We start from the raw sequence: 22442 nt of genomic DNA, 5'->3' as shown, positions 1-22442 counted from the left end.
TTTTCTTGTGTTTACATTGTTCATTTTGGCATAGTGGTTTGTGATTTTAAAGGAGGAGAATTTGACCTTCCAGAAGCTTACAGTTTCTCCCTCTCTACAGTCGTTCCCCGTTGTTCTGCAATGGTTGAATACTGCCATCTAAGGATTGTCTGTAATCGGATTCCACTGTGCTACAGGCAGGCAGACTTGATCCTACATTTCTTTGCTTCTCTTGTTGAGCTTGAAAACAGTATATAAAATGTAATCAATGCACAACAAAGGGAATTGTTTGAGATTAAGAGAGGTATAGGGATTGAGTGAGTTCAGGGATTTAATTCTTGTAACCTGAAATAAATGGATCCACAGTGTTTAAAAAGAACACCAGGGAGTCTTGGTTTTCTGTATTTACCACAGTGTGTACTGTAATTGAACCAGAAATGGTTTTCTGACAGTTCTCGTTCACATTTCAGTATCTCCATGTGAGCCTGTAGACCGACTTCATTCATCATAAAGTGGGCTGCTCGTTATTCATTCAGGCATGCAAATTTGTTTTAGCTTTTGACTGTTGTATTTATTCCATTACAAATTTAAGACACATATGGATTCCCCTGTAGCCAGGGGATCTCGATGTTAGCCAATGTGCAGCTTAATTATGACAGTTGGTTTGGTGGATATGAAAAAGACTTTGTCCTCCTGGAATTTTCATTGCAGCTGAAACAAAGAGCAGGTCTGTGTGCCAGGATGTGCACACAGAAAGCCACAGCCATCTAGTCTCCCTCTTTCCATCCGACCATTCTCCCAGGGGAGTGATTGACGGGGGCTTTACCAAGACAATCTCGCCCAAAAATCCACCTCCTTCTCCCTCATCCTCAAAGGGTCTTGAGCAGTTCCAAACAAGCTTGAGTGCTGGTTTTTACGAGAGGTATTTGCATTCTGGGCCAGCGTTCGCTTGTGCTTTGTGGGTCTCTGCACTGAGCCCTTAGCTAGGAATGTCAGACTTTGAAAGCTCTTGCTAAGATTTGCGGAGACAGTGTTTGCTGTTTCCTTTTTCACAGCGCTGGTGAGTCCAAGAGTCAATGAACATGAAACTAACTCAACTAATGTTCAGGAAGAAATTGGGCATTATAAACCATGACAGGGAAATGTAACAGAAGGTTCTGTTATCGACGTGGTCCAAAAGAAAATTGCACAAAGTCTCAATTAAAGTCTGGACCAAAAATGGTTTAATTGCATCAATAAGGACATAAGCTTGGAGAAACACAAGCCTCACAAGCGTCCAAAATACTTGAAATATTTCCATCAAAGCCAGTGACAGAGAAATAACTCATTTGTTTTCTTGTCTGAGGTTCAAAGAAGAATCTGGCAGAATAACAAATTCTTGAAAATAATGTCAAGTGACAGATAATCCCTGATTAAAGATCAGGTGTAAGTGTCAGTGAGTTATTTGCTGGCGGTATAATGAGGAGAAAAGCCACTCCACCTGAGGTGCTGCTGCCATAATCTTCACAGTAAACACTTATCATGCGTTCACCATTGATTAGGATGTGCCTCTCATCAATCATCACAGGCTCGTCTGAACAGATTAATAATTATGACATCTGCACTCAGTCAAGAGCGCTGATTAAAGGGAGGAGGGGAGCAAAGGCATCTGATAATAGTGAGCAGCGAGGTGTTTAGGAACTTCATATCGTCTGGTTCATTTGGTGCTCACAAGTTTAGTTGCTGACATTTCTATTAACTGTTTACAATAGTACACCGTACATACTGTGAGACAATGTGATGTGTAGACAGATATTAATACGATAGATAAACAACAGATCAGAGCCTGACTGAGCCTGCATTCATGGGGCCAATGTCAGTATCAGTATTTTAGAGTTTTAAAAATTCAGATTAAAAATTTGAAACCTGAGCAAATCTGCTTGATTTCTTTCAAAAATACAAAACAAGGCAATCAGCAGTTCAACAAGAAATGACCCAAAAAATAGCTACATTTTTGAAAGAAAAAGCTGCAAGAAAATTATCTGAAAATTAGCACCACAAAAAAGTAAGTAAAAAAGCAACCAAACAAAAAAATGAAAAACTATTATATATTGTGTAGCATATTTTGAATATACAATTCTAATTATCACAAAAACCTTTTTTGTTTTGTTTTGTTTTTTGTGATAGTTTATTTTTTTTCTTCTCCCTCTCCTTATTTTAAACATTAATTTTCAGGTTGTTTTCTTGTCACCTTTTACTAATTTTTTTGCAATTTTCTCATTGCTTTTTTCCATGTTTTTTGAAGAGAGTTAAACCTTTTTGTCCAGGTTTCAAAGGTTTAAATACTTATGAAAGGCATTTAAATGCAGCACATAAAAGACATAAAAGTCCATCCAGATTTGAAAGGGTTAATATAGCAGTTACTATTCCTTTTCTGTGCTTGACAAAAAAAAAAAAAAATGCAATAAAGCCTTATGTTCTTTTGGGGTCATGGGTTGGTTGTGGAGACCCTGTGGAGCTCAAAATACAAAGTACTAATTATCAATTTATCAGCTTGATACTTCATGATTTCTCCCCTAATGTTTAAAAAGATTACAAATCTAACACAAGGAAAGAGTGTAGTGAAGTGCATGTGGACAGAATTACAGTAAGAGAAATTGGACAATCAAAATCTTTTAGGGTCAAAAATTTGCATTTTTGCACTCACTGTATTTATTCATTGTTAGCATTTTATTATTATTGTTTCTTAGCAAAGTTGTTAATTTTTATTGATTTCTCATTACCTTCTTCTCTTATTTGTAATAAATACAATAAATATGAAAGGGATGGGGTCTAGCCTGCTTAAGGCAACAACTGTTCTCGGTCCAGCACTGAAAATGATTTATAATTAGGATCATGTTTGTGCAGAAAATGATGCATCACTTCTGTCTGAGGGATTGGAGACCCCCATTGTAAAACATTTTTAAATACAATAGTTTTTTGTTTTTTGTTCATAAGAGGTCAAAAGAGTTAGTTGCTCTGATCTGAGTGACCCCAAAAAGGGGCGGAGCATAGGCCCAGCTTCCAGGGCTCCTGCCCTAATGTGTCCGTTCAGTTTGGTTCAGTTCAGTTCAGTTCAATTCCATTCAATTCAATTCAGTTAAGTTCGGTTCGATTCGATTCGATTCGATTTGATTCGATTAAATTAAATTTAATTCAATACAGTTTAATTCAATTTTTATTGTCCAAGAGAGCAATTTGTGTTGCAGAAAGTGTAAAAACATTAGGAAAACACATAAAAGTACAATAATATGAGACAGAAACAACAGCTAATCTGTGCAAAGTTAATCTGTGCACCAGGTCACTCGCACCGGTGCACGTTCATACTCAACAGGAGCAGATTAATGTGTCCACTATAACTCCACAGGGCGTCTAATAATGAAGTTAGCACAGACAAACATCTCTTAAGTATATAAACCATTTCCAGTGTTGTATACATCACCATCAACAGGTCATGACAGTCACGATAATGCAGCATCAGGGCCGGCACCATGAAGGCCGATTCTGCAATACAACACACAAGAACAATATGTACTGTTACTGTTACCCTGTTAACAACATCATCGTCATCAAGTACAATTGTACTCTGTTTTCTCAAAAGCGCTGATTTTTTTAGGTTTTTAAAATGCCTTCAATTTTGTGTCATTCAGATAATAATGTGTTCTTTATCCTTCTGTGCTGTTCCTTAGAGAAATCTAATATAATTAAGTAAAACGTCTTCTGTTGGTCTAATTTTCAATTCAGAAGACCACATTTGCTTGGCATTGTCAGATATCCTTGATTTGCAATCAGAGCAGCCCAGATTATTGTGGCATGGATTCAAATGTAGCAGGCTTGCCAACTAAACATTCATTCTGTGAACTCTACACCAGCATAGTGAAACAAAAATTGGTTTCAAGATTAGTAATGCTGTTTATGCCAAATTCTACCCTACCTATGTAATTTAAAATTAGTTACATCAGACTTTTTTTGGCCACATTTTATATGGCAAAAGTGAAAATTGTTAATCACTCAGAAAACTGTTAGAAATTGGAAAAAAAGGATGTAAGCTCTATAGTGATTTTTTCCTCCTCTGCAATTATGTTTTCCCAAATATATATTTTTAAATGTAATCTCAAATAGCTTAACAACTATTATAGCTGACATAAATAGGAAAGGAATAGGTAGGGGGGGAAAAAAATCTCCCCCTGGTAACATGGGGAGCCAGCAGACCCCCAAATTTTAATAAAGTCTGGCTCCGCTCCTGCCCCTAACAGATATGTCACTATATTCTCTTTTTTTTTTTTTTTGACTTTTTGACTTTTTGGCAAACAAAAATAAAGATACATACCTTATATATAACATGTAACATGTAAAATATTTCTTGTAATTAAGGAAAATGCATTTAAAGGGAAATATGTGTTGATTTTGCAATTATTATCTTTATACATACAGAAGGGTGGACTGTGGGACCACAAAGAATGAAAAGGTAAACAATGCAAAACAAAACATCAAAATGATAATCAGTTGGAGGTGGACAGCATTTTTTCCCCCAATTTTTGGTGTTTCTGTGAATTTTTTTTTTAAATCCCTCCACTTGTCAGTATGCTCGTCATCATAACCATGCGAGTAAAAACAGTCTACATAAATACAGAGGCCTTGGATCATTTTAATGTTTGGAACCAAGGTATACTACCTTTAAAAGAGCATATGTCCTTTTTTCTTTTTCTTTTTTCTTTAGTGACTAATGATAAAAAGTCCAGTCTTTCCTTGAAGAATGTCTGTGAGTGCACTTATCTGGCAAATATTAAAAATAGATTACGGGGCCATTGGGAGGTAAGTGGTTCCATAAGCAGAATTGATGGTACTAAGGAGTATCAATGGAGACTGCCTACATCACCTTGAGGGTCTCATCCGCTTAATGATGCCATGTGCCGCATACTTTCCTCCTGAAGAATGGCAACCATTTTGCTGTGGGCTCTGACACTCCACTTAAACTGCTATTCCAAGCAGTTAACAGGAGCAGCAGGGCCCACATACCAGACAGCTGGAAGATGGACAACGGGGGGTGATGTGGTTGAAGAGGAAAAATGCTCAGCTTTCACACACAATCAAGAATTTCAAGGGCAAATGAAAAAGCTTTATTTTCCTAGAAAAGGCTTTAGTGTAGGTAATATTAAAGACACAGTGCATCAGAGGCCGGGTTTAAAAGTGTCACTTTATATATTTGAGCAAGAAATACTGAATGACAAGCGTGCTAAACAGACAGTTTGATTTTTTTGAGGTGGTATGGGTTAATTATCCAGGGCGTATTACATACAGTAGATGTCAGTCGGCACGCCCCCAGTTTGGAGAAGTAGGCTGGAGTCCGGCACAGACAGTTACTAATGTACTTCTGCAGATGGGGGTCAGCATCAAAATGTATTTTGGCCACCTAAAAAAGTCCATCCTGAAACCATTGATATCAGTTTAAATATATCCTATATTGAGAATATTTTATCCACTTTACTTTTCAGTCAGTCAGCCTGTTTCGATGGGGAAGCTGTTAACATCTTCAGTTCCCCATCTGTACTCTTATCAAAGTAACCAGACTCCATTGGCAGTCACTTTAGTTCATAAGCTAGTTAGTTTGAATAATTGTGTCACTTTGGTGAATCCAAAATGACCCCTTTAAATACCAATGATACACAATTACAAACAAACTAACTAATCAAGTCAGTGGTAGACCAGCGGCTCAGTGTGCACAGAAATTGTAATTCATAAATCAGGACTCTTTGTTGGTTTTGTTGAGAGCAATATAAAAGCTTTATATATTATTGGACATCATTCTTTGCCATTAAGTTAAAATACTCATAATATTGCACCCACTGAATTTTTTTTTTTTTATTTTTTTATATGAGACTCTTTTTGGTGGCTCAAATTTGTTTTGTTGCTGGCCCCTCAACACCAGTGGATTGTTTAGCTTCCTTGTCTTAGCAATGCTGGCTGACGTCTACTGTATATAATATATTGTCTATGGATAATACCCCATGCAACCCCAATTCAAAAACTGAACTATCCCTTTAAATACCTTTGTGAAATGAATTTGAATCATTTACCTTGAATTGTAGCATGCTGAAACAGTAGCCACCATTGCTACCTCTGCATAACCTTTTACCTGAATTTTTTCATTTCATGCACCTTGAATAGTTTTTAAGCATGTTCCTGTGAGTGTTTCCATTGGCAGGCAGTTTGCAGAGGAAACTGGAGTTGGAATGGAGAAAAAGAGACCATTTACAGAATCAAACTTCAGGTGAAGTTTTCGAAAACCCTTGGTTTGTGCTTCCAGCATGATTTTCATATGAGTGATGCACTCTTCTAAGCCAGCTCCAGGGAAAGGTGTGGACAGCTGCCAGTTCCGTGGGGTTTGGAGATGCCTTGTGCAATTAGGTTCTTCCACCGTAAAAGACTGCCGTGCTGGTGCTGCCAGCCCCTTCCCCTGGACCCTGAGCCCCATCTTCCAGCCAGCCCGTCAGCAGACGGGTTGAAAGGTGCCATTTGACCATGGAGATGGGGCTCCCTTCCCTGCCAGCGAGCTTCTGAGCCGATTTGAAGGTGTGTGTCCCTGGACTGGAAAATCTTCCCTATCCGAAAAGTCGATTAAAGCCAACAGCTGCGTTTCAGGCTCTGCCAGGCAACCGTACAATAGACATGCACACATGCACACACTCTGACATCAAGAAGTGTTTGGAGTTGTCAGCTGTATGCTACATAGCCCAAACATGAAGACAACTTTACTTAATCAGCCTTTAAACTTTATCACTTTGTCCCATCAATTAGCGTCATCTTGTTAGGAAGTTGTGTTCAGTTTATTAACAAACTTAATCAGATTCAACTGGCAAGAGATGAAACAGTCAGCTGTAGTCACTTATTTCTATATTGTTTTTCATCTACATCCTGCACTTGTACCTTTGTGATTTTAAATGAAGTGAAGTGAAGGAGTCCAAGAATGCCTGATGACTTGGGTTTAAATTTTAACAGCCAAATAAAAGAAAATGTGTGTTTTGCTTTATTTTCTCTGTGCAGAATGGGACAGAAAAATAAAAAAAATGCTTCAGACTTCTGTGTAAAAGCAGAATTTTTTTTCTAAGTACGCCATAACTGTTGACAAAATGGCCTTGAACATAGGAATTTGTCTTATTAATAAAATATGTCACATTTCCTGCAGAACCCTCACTTGCTCTGTAGAGTTTCAACTGTTTCTGTCAGGAAATTGAGCACTGCAATGGCCCTCATTGCTCAGCAGCCACCAAATAAATTTCCATTGGGGGAAGGGAAATCAATATGTGCATTCTGCCTCTTTTAGGGTCCTTGTAGACTCTCCCTTGTGATTTTAAAAGTATGTTAATGTAATTTATTGAACCTCTTACCCTAATCACACACATAGCCTATAATTACATACCTTGACGGCTGCTGGATGTCTAATTGCTAATGCTTTTCCTGGAATTTGTCCTCTAATCCTTGTATGTAATGACTTAGAAGAAAGGAAAAGTGCTTTGGTGCTACTTTCAGCTGCTTCCCGGGCTGCAAGGGCACTATGGTTCAAGCAGTCTCTGATGTTCATCTGTAGTAATGTATGTCACTGCAATGAGAGCAGATTTTAATGTTTGCATATTACCTGTTTGATTATCAGAGGTAAACTGATTGAGTCAATATTGCTCAAGTAATATTAGCTATAATAGCTAAGTATTCTTGATCCAGTACAGCACAGCTGTAATGTATGCACAATAATGGATTATGAAAACAGCTATTTTCCTTTGTCTTATGACTGCCAGGAATGCCCATGAAAACTAAAAACCCAGTAACCCATTAGCCATAGACAGATGTCAATAGCCTTGTTTTTGCTACAGGTTTGCCTTACCAGACAGAAATAAAAGGTTTTCATTGTTAAAAGCCATTAAACAAGCTCTCAGCCCATTTTAGCCGTACTAGTCAAAATGGTGGCACGTCTCTAACATTTTCAGCGTCCATTACTATGGAGATGCAACAAAACAGCAAAGGCTAAAGAACACAAACAAACTGTTATTAATTTCATGCCAAAATATCTATATGTGGAGCAGGTCCTTGTCTAGATTGTCATATTGCACCACCATGTTTCTACAGTAGCCCTCAAAGGACAAACAAAACATTGGTTCCAGATGGGATCATTCCCGTTTTCGTGTCGACCACCATATCCAGAAGCCTCTCCCCTTTGAGCAGCATCAGAGAAACACTGATCTGTAACGTGAAACTGTTTTATTCTGCGTTTTTAGAGATGACTGATCTGATAATACATTCCTGGTAAAAAACCTCCTCAACATTTAACACTAAAGGAATTCTAAATGGGAGAAGTTTCAGCTGATTGCGATCTGTAATCCTCACTGCTTAATGCCACTAAATCTTACTAAATCTTACACACTGTTCTTTGAAGAATATCATTTTTGGGTGAAAAAGAGGTGGGACTGCAACAATGTCAAATAGGGTGCAGGCCCTACCAAGTGAGTCTTTTAAACTGCATGCCCTATTTATTTATTTATTTATTTATTGTTTGCTTTGTTGTGTTTTCAGAAGCCTTCTGTAACACCTTGGTCAAGGGACTACAGATGAAAAATACACTCCTGGCTAATTCTTGCATTTTTATACCTTGTGTATTTATTAATTTTCACTGTCCCTTCTTAAATAAACTAAACTTAAACCTAAACTGGGACACCAATTTATTATTAAATTTTATACTCAGATTAAAGCCTAACTTCTAACCACACCTGTTGGTATCCTACATATGTTAATATACACAGATATGTGTATGTTTACCCCTTCTTTAAATGAAGCAACTAAAAAAATAATAATAATTTGATCTATTAAAACTGTACAGTGAATTCTCCTTCCCATATTTGAAACAATTGCAGCATCCCCTCCCCAATAAAATAGAAAATATCAGTATTACACGTGCATCACCACGACCTAAAATAATAATAATAAAAAAAAAACACAACTTCTGGTCAGTAGGGTGGAGCTGCCCAGCACAATTGTGTCCACACAGGTGATGTTAGTTAGTAGCTGTCAAATCCCTCTTTGAAGTCAGCTGAGCTAGCTATGTTGTCAAAAAGAGGCTGTGTTAAATATTTCATCATTTCTGTTCACTAAATAACACAGAAACAACTTTATTTGGTCGAAACGGGCGCAACAAGTGAGGAAAGGTAGCAGAGTAGATCAGTTCTCGGTTTGCTAATGCTAATGCTAGTTAGCAGCTCAGTGGCTAGCGTTAGCATTGTTCAGGTGCAGCCGGTTAGCTGTCCTCCACTTTCACACGGAAGACCCTGTTAACGGAGCTGTCCTCTGGGAGAAACTCAGCCAGCACGTCCATGAACCAGTGGAAGAATATCACCATGAAACAGCCCTTCACCAACACCTGCCTCTTTGGGCTATTTGATGGTGAGTAGCATTTCATTGTTTCATTGCTGCTAAAGTTATGCCTGCGCTGTATGTCTGGTAAAGTTAGCTTAGTATTGTCAACATTGCGGTGCATTTTGGTACACATAGTGTCTGTGTTTTTGTGTTGCTTGTGGTTTGATGATCCATCTATTTGGCTAGTCTGTTGTTAATTCTTTTGTTATGAGCGCAGTGCTATTGGAAGTCTGTCAGATGTGCTGTAGGGCCAACACTAGTGCTGATGACTCAAGCAGGAGCTGCTCCAACTGCTTCTGTAATTGTCTGTGGAAAGAAAAAAATGAATGGGACTTTTAATTATTGAACCCCAGGCGACTGATTTATCTCTGGACATTTCTCTAGCTACTCCTGTTGTATCTGCTATCAGACTATCCACTACACATGGAAGGCGGGATAGCAGAAAAATGTTTAATTATCTGTTATAGCAGGCCTTTTTTAGTGGAAGACATTTTGACATGTGACAGTAGGTAAAGCACAGGTGTTGATAATAAAAATAATCATGGATTGAACTGAAGTGCTTCAGTGTGAGGGTGCTGGTATTGTCTATGCTGTCATACTGCCATGACTTACTGGGACATTCTTAATGTTATTAGGGACACCTGTGCCTTTTCTACTATGACAAGTTGTCTGCTGTGAAAAACAGGACCATGAATATTTTAATTCTGTTGGTGCAGAATGAGGCTCCTCATAACAAGGCAAATAGTAAGATCCCACACTATTATTGTAATGTATACAAAGGCAGAGACATCATGAGCTTAAGAAGACTTACTGTGTTTGTTGTTTTTAAATTGACAAAACAGTTGGTAGCTGAATATGGCTGCTCTGCATTTGTTTAGCTGATTATATTCAGTCGTAAATTCACTTATTTTTGAGCTTTGGAGCAGAGAACTTTATTTGGTTTTACTTTTTTTTCACATGGGGCTGACTTATGAATACCATATGCACACAAACAACTTTAGAGACTCATCTGTGTCCTATATTACAGACGTTAATGATGGAAATAGGGATGTAACTCAGGATTATTTTGTTATAACTCCAACTCTGATTAGTTCTCAATTCACTGATTATTTGCGGCATTGTATGAAATATTAGAAATTTGTGAAAATGCTCAACATAATTTCTCTGAGCCAAGCTGACATATTGAAAAATATTTAAACAGATACTTTGCTGATTTCCAAGCAAGTTGTGTGTGTTAATGAACTGTGGTAAACATCAATCCATCCTACTATTGCACAGATCTCGCTCTATTCAGACTGCTGAATGGCATTTTTCATCCAGAGCATTTTTGCTGGCTCTAGGAATGTTGCTTAAACTACAGATTGTACCTCAGTTTAGTTGTAATATGAGAATTTGTGATCAAGAATGGGCAACATACTGTTTTCTGTGTTGTAAAACTGGAGGCGGTAATACTGATATGAAACTGTAAAACTAAGCTGTGCTGGTAAAGTATTGAAAAAGAAAATCAAGCCTAAAATGTTTTAGCTTACAGTTCAACTGTAATCACAAATCATTTGTTACCATATTGTTTCCTGTGAGAAATTGTCCAAGCTCTCAATACATCACCCACAAGCGGGAGTTGGTATTGGTTTGGTGCATGCAATGCAGTGCATTTTGGTCATTGTAGGTTTTCTACTTCTTGACCAATAGTGAATGCTACAGCCATTTTTCTTTTTTTTTTATTTCTTTGTTTTCTTGGCGGACGGCACGGTGGCTTTGTGGTTAGCACTGTTGCCTCACAGCAAGAGGGTCCTTAGTTCAAATCCCAGTTGGAACGGGGTTCGGTCCGGGCAGGGGCCCTTCTGTGCGAAGTTTGCATGTTCTCCCCGTGTCTGCATGGGTTCTCTCCGGGGTCTCCCACAGTCCAAAGACATGCAGCTCAGGTTAATTGGTGACTCTAAATTGCCCTTAGGTGTGACTGTGAGTGTGTATGGTTGTTTGTCTATATGTGTCGGCCCTGCAATGGTCTGGCGAACTGTCCAGGGTGTACCCCGCCTTCTGCCCATTGACAGCTGGGATTGGCTCCAGCCCCCCTGCGACCCTTACGAGGACAAGCGGTTACAGAAAATGACTGACTGACTGTTTTCTTGGCATTTTTAGAAGTATTTGTGTCTTTTTTATAACATAAAATATAACATAACATAACAACAAATATAACATAAAATATTTTAGTTTTATGAACAGAGCATCTTTCCAGGAATAAAATTCTACTTTGAGTCCTGGTAAGTCTGACCAAAAGTCCAAAAGTCACTGATATTCAGAAGACTGTGATAAATATTCATTTTTGACAAGCTGAAACCAGTGACATTTTGTCATTTTGCTTTAAAAAATTTTAAAAAGTCAAAAATATAATTTTATCAATCTGTCAATTATTTCAGCTGTAGAACCCCCCCACAATCTTTTACAAAACATACTTGTCTCATATTGGTCCATATCGAAAACCTTGCAGGCAAATGTGATAAAGCTTGTTCAGATGACAAACTGATAAATTGTTTTCAGTGAGAAAATAATTCAGGAAAGATCTGCCAGCTGTCTAGTTTCAGAATTGTGAACATAGCAGCGAAACAACATACATTTAATGTTGATAATAAGCAAGTTGTCAGTCTCATAATAAAGGAATGACAATGCCAGTCGATTGAATATGAATTTACTGTATGTCTGACATAACTGATGTGACTGCTACACATCACTGCACAGCAACAGGATTTATTCATCCACAGTTTTTATGAAAACAATATCCTGATTTGCAAGGATGTTTCACAACACAGGAAAGATACATAGTAAAAAAAAAAAAAGACATTTTCTTCCTTCCTGAAATCTCCCTCTCAGTCCACTCACCCATGCTGAGAGGCTAATGTCATCCTCTCTGCTTTCCAAGTCTCCTCTCCCTATGTGGCCCAAAATGATCCAGCTACACAATGACAATGATCCAATATGAGGAACAAAAGGCTTATTTTTCTCCCATAAAAACAGCCATTACACTAATTTTTTAATACGCTTTTGTGATTTGCACTTTAATGCCATTACTTCAAGTGCAGAGTTGTAATATCACCAGCATTTGCATTTATGTTGATTCATTTTAAGTGCTGAGTTTTTGAGATATGCTGAACATCTGGAAATTTTTCCTCAGTGGGATGTTTGTTTTGACACAGCATCTATTCACCAGACTATATTGGATTGCTGACTACACATTGTCAAACGCATCTTAGTGACCATGAGACATTAAACATTTTCTGTGGTATGCAAAAAGTATTCTAACTTAGTTGCAGAATATGTAATGTACCGTCTCGGTTGAAATGAGTGAAGAAGTCTCTTGAAGTGCACAGGTCTAGCATAAAACGGTAAAAGATTAAAATAAACTTTTTAATTATTACAAATATTTTGTTTTTGCAGAGTTGTCAAGCTGACATAGATGTTTTTTTTCCTTAAGGAGAAGCTGGGAAAAATCCTATTGTCAGTCTTAGCAATGTTAGTCAAATGTGATATTTCAGGCTTTGAATGTGAATGTTGTTTCAAATGCAGCATGCATGTAAATATTTGAATGAGGCCATAATAATGCATTCAAGATGGACAGTCAAAAATATTTTAAAATTTCAAGATATTTATTATCATTTCTACAATTAATTAGAAGAAAAATTGTACAAAAATTTCACAAATCGACCACTGTCGTTTGCCACTTCTCAGGCTCCAAGCCTGTAGACATGACACAGATCGATGGTACTGTCCCACCAGTGTCTGCAGCCTGCCAGATGGCTGGTGGGCTTCAGTCTCCTGACATTCATCAGTGTCTTGCAGTCAGATGCTCCCACAGCAGTGTTCTGACCCTGAGACTGGTCCAGTAGACTAGTCTCTGTTACTCTTCCATGGGGGCTGTAAGGGCTTGGTTTAATGATGTCACCAAATGAGATAACATCGCCTGGGAGGAGTTGGAAATTTGGACAATATGGCTTAGCTTTTCTCATACAGCTGTGCAATGCTGTTCTTCTAGCTGGTGTGGTGATTGCATTTCATGGACAGGAAGAAATGCCCAATTCAAAACTGAGTCCCTGTTTCCAAGTATTATCAAGGCTTGCACAAACACCATTAACCCTTTGAAACCTCGATCAACATCAACTTTCTTTTGCTGTGTTCAGACACCTTTAGCATTTAAACCTTAGAATCCTGAGAAAATTGCTTTAATTAACAAAAAAAAAAAAAACATAAGCTGAACAAAAGAGAGAGAAGGGAAAAATCATCAAAAATTATCAAATAACTAGGGAAAAATATCAAGAAAATTCTATTATGTATTAAAAAAATGGGTTACAGAAAAATATTGATATTATTATTATTATTATTATAAATATTGATTGATTTAGTTATTTTTTCTCATTTTATTTTAGCACCTTTTTCCAGGTCATTTCCTGTTTTTGTTCTTTTACTTTTCTTTCTTTTTCTTTTGTTAATTTCAGGTAATTTTATTTCAACTTTCTAATATTTGTTTTGATAACTTTTGGGTCATTGCCTCCTACATTGCTCATTGTCTTCTTCCCATGTCTTTGAAATAAATCTAGCCAGTTTGCTCGTGTTTCAAAGGTTTAAGCAATTATACTTTGTGCTGTCAGCTGCCTCTTAGTCTCAGTTGCATCACCCATCAAATGTTATCGTTATGGAGACTCATAGGTGTAAAATACAACAAAATATAATGGCTTCTTATGACCTGGCAAGTGTGTCCAGTGTCATGGAATCTCATGTTCTTCTACCACCACCTCCATCACAAGTGCTCCTCTAAAAGAGAAAAGCAATCGTCCCACTAAGTGATTTTCTCTGGCTCCCCGGGGTGATAAAGTGCACTTTGAAGCCACCCACAGAGGCTTGTCCCTAAAACACCCAGCAATTCACAACTGTGGCTTTGACAAGCCAGCTTTTTCCTCAACAAGTAAAGTGAAAGTCTTTTCTAATGGACCCAACATCACTACAGTGGAAACCAACAAGCCCCACGGCACCACCAAATGAGCCTTGTGCAACACTGGAGAGGGAAATAAATGTCACAAAAATGTAATTTCGCCTCTCAAGTAAAGGGCTCTCCTGGCTCCCACTCTTGATACCTACTGGCATGTTATTTGTAGTGGTGCAATTCCATAAAGGTTCCACATAAAATGCTAGTTCTGTTAGTTGTGCTTCAGCGCTCTCCCTAAATTGGTTGATTTGCAAATTGACTAAATACCATATTCCTTTGTAAATATGACCGAGGATGAAAAGAACCTAAAAAGTAAAGTACTTCAAGTCTCTGTGAAAGAGCTGCAGTTATCAAATATTTTTACAATTCAGTGTTCTGCTGATTTTTTTTGATAATCAAGTCAGTCAGTCAGTCATTTTCTGTAACCGCTTGTCCTCGTAAGGGTCGCGGGGGGGCTGGAGCCAATCCCAGCTGTCATCGGGCGGAAGGCAGGGTACACCCTGGACAGTTCGCCAGACTATCGCAGGGCCAACACATATAGACGAACAACCATACACACTCACAGTCACACCTAAGGGCAATTTAGAGTCACCAATTAACCTGAGCTGCATGTCTTTGGACTGTGGGAGACCCCGGAGAGAACCCATGCAGACACGGGGAGAACATGCAAACTCCACACAGAAGGGCCCCCGCCCGGACCGAGCCCCGTTCCAACCGGGAGTCGAACCAGGTTGCTGTGAGGCAACAGTGCTAACCACAAAGCCACCGTGCTGCCCCTGATAATCAAGTATTTAGAATAATTTAATATGTACTTCAAAAGTGACAGTAAATATGAGAGCATTTTTCGTAGGCCTGTTCTCCGAAAACAATCAATTCCTTACACATTTTAGTATAGCAGGGTTTTTTTGCCTCCGCACTGGTGATAGCTAAGGCCGGAGGAATTATGTTTTTGGGTTGTCCATCCTCCGCTCATCCGTCCATCTGTCGGACTGTCCATCTGTCTGGCCCATTCTTGTGAACGCAGTATCTCAAGAACACCTTGAGGAAATGTTTCCAAGTTTGGCACAAATGTTCACTTGGACTTTGTGATGAGCTGATTAAAATTTGGTGATCAAAGGTCAAGGTCAAGGTCACTGTGACCTTGCATCCGTCTCATTTTTATGAATGCAGTATCTGAAGATGGCCTTAGGGGAGTTTTCTCAAACGTCCACAGGGCAGTGTGGTGGCTGAATAGTTTCCATTATTGCTTCCCTGTGTCTGTGGTTTCCTGCTTCCGTCCACCAATCTAAAGACATAAAGGTTTGGTGTGAACATGTGTGTGATTGTGGTTGTCTGTCAATATGATGTTACACTGTCCAGGACAAGGCAGGTCAGCCATGTGTGCTGGGACAGGCTCAGATCTGTGTAGAGGAGGGAGGGACCATGGCTCTCTTTTGCTGCAACTCATTTAAATAGTTTTTTATGTGAGGTAACATGAGGCAGGGTCCACTGTCCACTGTAAATATATTTGAGTGATAGTGTGGATCCTGAGTTTTAACATGACATTATCAAAGAAACTGTCATGTCGTGGCCAGCATCTAATCAATGAGTTTATTATTGTTGTTGATACATTCCTAAAAAAAGATAACCTTCAAGACTGTGACTCATTAATTTGTAAATTGCAGCAAAATGTTTGAGTGTTTAAGTGGCAAACGCCACTGCTGTTGTCAGGGTAACGTGACACTGATAACAATCGGCAGACACTGAACGTCACAGGTAAATGTTATTTAGGCAAATAACAGGGATGCTCAGCTTGCTTTAGTTGGGGGTCATTTTTACAGGAAGCGAGGGGCCAGTTGCAGCAGCCTCTACTTGGGGCTTAGCTAACCCCCTTAGCTAGGGGGTGCTTTTTTTTTAGTAAAAGAAGCTCTAATTTGATACTGTTTGTGCACTACGGCACCTTTTATATATGTTTAAAGTACAAAAACAATACCCAGCGTAAATCACTTTATTTTTATTGTGAATTATTGGAGGCCAGATTTGACCCATGGGCCACAAGTTGAGTATCACTGCTCTATGGTCTCCGAGCTGGTGGACTAGCTATAGCTAAATATTGCCTCTTTAAATACAATTTAGCACCATGAGATAAAAGATGGCAACATTGTGGACTATCAGAGGCCTCTCATCCCACACTAAGAACATTTCTGTCCATAGCAGGTGCAGTACCAGGCTTCTATCTCTTCTCACATAATTAGGAAACAGCTTACGCTGGTACTGATAATGCCAGTGCCAAGCTAATCTATAATTATCAACCAGACAGGGTGTGCTGCTTGTACACTCAAAAGTGCAGGAACCATTATTTTTACCCAAAGCATCAAAGAAGCTAAACAGAGGGAGAGAAAGGGGAGATATGTATTTGGTTTAAATTGATTTCATTCTTTTGTATGAATATCAAGGTTTCATTCTTTCCCGTTTTCCCCTCACTCCCCATGGTAGCGTGTATTCATTGGGACTGCTGTTCCGACCAGATAAACAGGTTTTTTTTGTTTATGGCAATTATTGCCTGAGGATTGTTTCGAATGTGACTCGACTGTCAATGAGGAGGCTGGCAGGAGGGAGGGGAGATGTGATGAGAGGGAATTTAGACCAACCACCAGAGTGCATTCTGTTGCAGCTCTGGGGAACATCTGCTGCGGATATGGCTGCCACATATGGAAGTTTTATAGAATGTAGAAAAATACATGTTGCTATTGTGCTTCATTATATTGTTTACTAACAGGGTGGTTCTGACTTACAGTGTAATACCTCTTTAATGAGAACAATGTGACTGCTTTAGAATATACCATGGATGCACAGGATTGGTGTTTTTGTTCACAAAGCTGCTTGTGTAAACAGACAATGTATGTGTGTAAAGTGATATTTAAAGTGACCTCATTCTTTATGCCATCAGGAATATGTGAGGCATATTGCACTGTAAAGTTTTAATCAGAGAACACACTGAGCATTTTATCTCTTTCCCATTAATGTTGCAAGCTCGAACAGTTGCTTCAAAATGACTGCTGTCAAGAGACCATCAGTCTTAATGGGATTCAGGAATTATCCTTCTTCAGCTTGATGGCTTAGTCACCATAATCAACTAATGCTGACTACTAGGGGTGTAACTGTACACAAAAGTCACGGCTCAGTTCATACTCCGGTTTAGGAGTCAGGGTTTGGTGCGAGTTTATCATCAAACATTTATCATCTGGGTGATATCTGGGCACATCTTGGTCAAGCTGTCAGAGGTGCATTAACCTGTTTCTATTTACGTCTTCTACAACAGTGGACCAGCACTGACAAACTTCCTTGTCCTACTGACCAGTAACCTGCCGTCAGGTCTTCCAGCTCTGGTGTTTCACTTGTGCCACAGCTCGCTATAGTGTAACTGACTCTCACGCCAATCCGCTTGTTGTTCTAATCTTAGCACATGTTGCTGTGTGTTTATGTGTGTGTATCTGTTTGTGATCATTTTGTGTCCCTCTTACTTTGGAGGTCTTGGGGGGTCCTTGAACGCAAGCACAGAGGGAACTCTTCATGAATCCCTCCCCCCAGCAGCAATTTCTTGAGTTAGAGTGCAGGGTTGGGGGGCGTCCGCTGGCTCAGTGGATAAAGCAGGCGCCCCATATATGAAGGCAGTGTCCTTGCTGCAGCGGCTGTGGCTTAGATTCCAGCTCACGGCTATTTGCTGCATGTCATCCCCTCTCTCTCCCCCTTTCACACTATCACTCTGTCCTGTCTAATGCCAAAAAAATAATGCTTTAAAAAAAAAAAAAGAGTGCGGGGGTTGTGAATAGATCAGTCGATCAGTTTGTGGTTGGATCGATTAGAGCTGATCATTTCAGATCAGTTCAGATCAGTGTGCATTAGATAAAAAGGCAAGTTAAAAGCAAACCTCTAATTTCCATGGAAACACAGCCAGTTTAATCCAAAGTAGGTTGGAAAAATGTTGGACAACACTAAAATTAGAGCATTGCTGTTCTAGAAATAGAGCATTCTATTTATGTATGAATTAGTGAACAATTACCAGATGAACAATGAACGAGTGCCCAGAGTACGCTATGCACTACGGGAGTGTGGAGCTCTGAATAACTGAAGAGTGTATACATTCCAGCTGTGCTCCAAATTAACGGTCCAGCTCCAAAACAGCAATAGTATTCCACCACACTATAACCATGTCTTCTCTCCATTAAGCATTTGATTTGTGAGAGCGGAGTCGGGACCTAATTTTAAATATTAGCGTGGATGTATACACTTTGTAGAAAATGAAACAGGACATGCCATTAAGATCCATCTGTCTGTTTGAGAGTGCCTTGTTGTGAGTTTCACTTATTTGCATAGTTGCTTAATGAGCACACAGAAAAGCATTCATGTTGAATACATAGGATTAGGGGTATTTAAATGGACTGTGGCCTCTCAGAGAAATCTATCTGCACCAAGCCATTAGCTTAAGGCATTATTTATTTATTCATTAATTCATTTATTCACTCATTAATATATTTATTTATAATATTTGGCCATGCAGTCTAATAATACAGTGGATCTAATATGACTATAAATCAACAGTAAAAAAAAAAAAAAATCATCTTGAGTTTTCTTTCTATATTATTACATATAGTGGGCACTAATACTGAAAGAGGCACACTGACAAAAAACGATTAGAAAATTGGCATTGTAATTACTTTAAATACACTCCATAGTGTTTCTTGTCATTTCTCACTAAATAACCATGTTACTGCCCCAAAAAGCTAGTAATTACCTTTTCTTTTAAAGCATGAATGACCAGGACCTTGTTTTGGAGACTTCATTAAATGAGCGTTGTAAACAGTTGTTTTCCCTGGCCATCAAAGTAATTTTCTGTGGTGCTGTATATTATCACTTCTGCAAGGAAAGGGATTGGAAGTTGCAAGCAGGAAATGGCGACCTCACCAAGGTCACGAGTGAAAGACTCCCCCCGGAGATAGAGCTTGAAGGCGGTTCTGGGTCGTATTTGCATATATTAGCTCTGGCATTGTGTTTTTAACGCAGCAGCGAGGTTGGCCACTGTTTCATGTTGTAGTACAGGAGAGGAAATGATTTTGATACATTGACCTTGGTGCAGCTTTGTGATTATTTTGAGCCTAATCTGTCCCTGTCTGTGTAAACAGGCTCCATATTTTAAACAGTGAATTTTTAAGTGGAGATTCTCCATTAAATGACCACTGAAAATGCAAAGTCCCTTGATGCTCATGAGAATAAATGTGAATGTAAATTTGTGAGATTAGTCATACTTAATCACTGGTAGAACTTATTTAATAAAGATGTCAGTGGTTTAAGTGGATGGGGTGAGGGTGTAAGGAGCTGGTCCTGAATGCCAAAGTAAAGTCAAATACTAGGATGCACGATATGTTTTTTTCCCCCAGCCTAAAGATAATCAATAGTAACCTACTTTTCATGGCCAATATCAATGCAATAACCAGCAGTTTTACATTTTTGTATTTTAAAAAGAGGCTTGTAACCTGTAGTTAAGCACATCTGAGGGTATATGAGGCTAAGATGTACTAAGCAAAGGGGATTTCAGTGGTTCATTGTTACATAGCTCTGACCTAACAGAGCTATGGAATTTAAGAAAAACAGGAAAATGGTGAAAAAACAGTCAACTGTCTAACTCCACAATTCAGTACTATATAGTAAAGGCTCTTTGTAACATCTTTTCAACAATCAGTTTCCAACATTTAGAATGTGTTTTGAAACAAATCTCTGAATTCACTTTACCTGGACTTTAAGTCATTGGCTGTGTATTGTCAGCTCTATTGTTGGCTATGATTTTAGTATTGGAATGATAAATAATCATGTAATTTTCCCATTATCAGCTGATTATTTATTTGGCCTGATATATCCTGTGCACCCCTATCAAGTAGCTAGCTGTATTCTATGAAACTGGAACCTTTGGACAATAGTATCTTTTGTAAAACAGTTAATTGAAGGGCTGCTATAAAAATCCCTCTCTGTGGGAGTGAGATATTTGTATTTGTATGTCTGGACTTGTCTAGCTTCCCTGTATCTCTTCATTAATTGAACTATTGCAGTCATTCATCACCTCAAAGTCTTTGACCTGCCCCAAAAAACACACAAGCTGATTTCCACTTTACCACCCAGGAGTGGCACTTTGCAGGCAAATGGAAAAGACAGCATATTTCGCTCTCAGGCTTCACACTATTAAATGCTCTCAAATGGTTAGTCAAAAGACCTTTTTATTAAAAGTACAATAACATTATGGCAAACGTTCCCTTAAGAGGAAATCCCCTGACTCTTCAGTGCTGAGATCAAGACTATTTATTAAATATGAATAGTTAATGTTTGAAAAGTCATTTCTTAAAGCCGGTATGACATATATTAATAAATCCTTGTTATCTGGGCGCTTGTAGAGGGCTTCACATGTTTGACAAATGATCAGGGAGAGCCTTTAAACTAATTCTTGACACTCGGCAATAATTAGATAGAAAACACATCATTAAATCAGCGTGTTTCCCCGACATTTGTCAACCTGTCAGGACACAGCGAGTGCTGTCGTAATATGCATAATGTGGAAGCCACAAACCTGCATGAGCCAGCCCGGCAATCAGATGAAAAAGAAACATACTTGAAGTTTTATTTCATAATAATATTTTGTGATACCCATTCTGGAGCTTTAAGTCTTTTATTTCAATATTTTGAGTTATAAACTCAGAAACAGTTTGCATGAAACTTATTGAAAAAAGCAATAGACTGTATGCAACAACTTTATTCATTGATTTGCCATTAAAAAGGATTGAATGGTATGTACCACAAAAGAAGCCCCAAGCCATATAGATGTTAAATTGATCGTATTAAATGCAGCACTGGTTTTTATTCCAACAAAATTACTGTTGAACTGAGTACAGAATTGCTTATTACCCTTCCTCTCCATTTTACCCCCGATCTAAATGAACATAATAATGTCACATTAATGCTGTGACATTTAATCAACAAGGGACACTCAGTGATTTGGATAAACAGATGCATTTCCTATTTTCCCGAAAAATCTGCCTGCACACCAGAAACAGAGAATTTGTATATACATGAACCCATTCAATACAGACTGGGCAGGGAAGAGACTTGTGTTCATATTTAAACACATTATATCCACCTCTTTGTGCTCTTGGCACTCTCAGAGCTGATTTACAAGCACTGCTCCCATATTACTTACAGACATGTTTAGCCTGCTGGTTTTGCTGGTAGCAGTGGAGTGTGTGAGTAGCTAACATTATTTCCTCAATCCCAAGCCTCTGGGATGCTTTGTTGGGCTTTGTGGCTGTAATGCCTGGAAGCTGAATGTGAGGCTATAGCACTCACTACTGGTGGCATCTCACCACAAGCCAGAGGCAGACCACAGGCTTTCCTTAGGGGATTTGCATCGGAAAGAATGAGTCAGGCTGGTTTGCAACCCCTGGAAGTGGCAGTAGAACAGAGAGGAGAAAGTGAAATGCTGCCATGAAAAATCTCTCACCTTACACTTTGCAGTGCATGTCATACAGTTGTGAAGAAATTGCTTGTGGTCAGGAAATTGTGGCTTGCATAATGATCCCCCCTCTTTTTCTCTCTCTGTCTTATTCTCCTCCAGTCATTCAGTCTTACTTTCTCTCCGTCTCTTCTTTCAGCACACACACACAGCAATCACCAAAGCTGCTCCAAAGCCATATTTATTTTCAATGTCAGTGAAAAACATTGCTTTTTTTGTTGTAGTAAATATTACTTCTTAAATTCTCTTGAGCTCAAACTTACTGCAGAGCTGATAACGACTGTTGACAGAGCTGCTGTTGTTGACATTTGGTGAGCAGCACAGTCCTGGCTTTAATTCTGTATGTCTTTGTAATGACAGTGACAATATCACCACCAGAATGCTGACTGGTTGGTGTATGTCCACTGAGGGTGGAGGGGCGTGCTATATCACCAGGAGACAGGCCGGAATCGCAGCTGCAGAGCTGCCCAGATTGCATCAGCATAGAGCGGACTAAATCCTATCAGACAAGTCAGTGAAGGGAGAGGAGTCTGC

The 22442-nt window shown here is 38.8% G+C and overlaps 1 long non-coding RNA gene across 1 annotated transcript in view; it reads left to right on the top strand.

Moving 5' to 3' along the window:
• The first annotated feature begins 9012 nt into the window (after positions 1 to 9012).
• Positions 9013 to 22442, top strand: part of LOC148188257 (uncharacterized) — a 68146-nt gene continuing 54716 nt past the window's right edge. The window contains exon 1 of the long non-coding RNA XR_015778056.1: positions 9013 to 9426. This is a non-coding gene — a long non-coding RNA (uncharacterized LOC148188257). The remainder of the gene's footprint in view (positions 9427 to 22442) is intronic.

This window comes from Plectropomus leopardus, chromosome 11 (assembly GCF_026936395.1).
Source record: "Plectropomus leopardus strain MGB_pleo_1.0 chromosome 11, ASM2693639v1, whole genome shotgun sequence".
NCBI classification, from domain to species: Eukaryota; Metazoa; Chordata; class Actinopteri; order Perciformes; family Serranidae; genus Plectropomus; species Plectropomus leopardus.
The sequence above is the reverse complement of the archived record's forward strand: the minus strand, read 5'-3'. Positions and strand labels throughout refer to the sequence as shown.